Source organism: Marmota monax, unplaced genomic scaffold, assembly GCF_021218885.2.
Source record: "Marmota monax isolate L192 unplaced genomic scaffold, Marmota_monax_Labrador192_F-V1.1 WCK01_AAM20220418_F8-fsc00257, whole genome shotgun sequence".
NCBI lineage: Eukaryota > Metazoa > Chordata > Mammalia > Rodentia > Sciuridae > Marmota > Marmota monax.
Window position 1 is genome coordinate 1,844,112 of NW_026692693.1, and position 1,173 is coordinate 1,845,284.

The window sequence follows — 1,173 nt, forward strand, 5'->3', positions numbered from 1 at the left end:
CCAGCAAACTTCTAGCTGCCAACTGATTGGCTCCTCTGCAGTGATGCTCATTGGGCTGTTTCCCCGCCCTTTCAGACAATGGAGCTGCTCATTGGGGGACTTTTTTTGGCTCTTCCCAAGCGACCCAGCCAATCAGCCTCAAGACGAGGAGGAGTGTGGGAGGTTGAGAGGCTTGTGGGAAGCCGGTGGTTGCCCTTGGGCTCTGAAGGTTTTTCCTGAGGAGCTGTGTGGTGTGGTGTGTGTGTTCTAAAAATAAAGTTTGTTTCTTTTGACAAGTGGCTCCTGAATTGTGCCCAGCCAGATTGCGGCAAGAAACCTAACACTAGACCTAATCATAACTCTAACCCTAAAACTAGTCTGAATCATAACACTAGCTCTCACATTATTCATAGCCTTATCCTTTCACCTTAACCTAACACAAAATCTAGAGCAATTCCTATACCTAAACCTAGCCTTAAGCCTACCCCTAACCCTAACTCTAGTTCTAACCCTAATCCTACCCTAGCCTTAGTCCTAAACCTAGGTTGATGCCTAACCCTTACCTTAAATATAAACTTAGACCTATCCCTAACTCTACAACTAACCCTAGCGCTAATCCTAACCTTAATCATAGACTTAAATCTAACTCTAAACTACCCATTACCCTAAAACTAATTCTAACCCTATTTAAAAATGTAGCCATAACACTAACACTAACCCTAAAAAAAAACTAATCCTGCTCCTAACCCTAAACCTAACTCTGGCCATAGCCCTAATGCTAGCTCAAACCCTAACCCATACCATAATCCTAAACATAAGCATAGCCTTAACCCTAACCCTAAAACTAAATCTAAACCTAATCCTACACCTAAACCTATATATAACTGTATCCATTACCCTAACTCTAATCCTAACCCTAATGATAACCCTAGCCATAATCCTAACCCTAACCCAAAACCTACCGTAATCCTATCCCTAGATATAATGCTGAACATAACACTCGACCTAGCCTTAGACTTAACTCTATTTCATATCATCACCCTTACCCTAAACATAACCCTAGCCCAAACCCTAACCCAAGTCCTAGCCCTAACCTTTACCATAACTCAATCCCTAGCCATGATTCTAACCCAAAACCTCAACCTAGCCTAATCCTTACTCAATCCCTTACCCCTAACCTAACCATAAGACTTA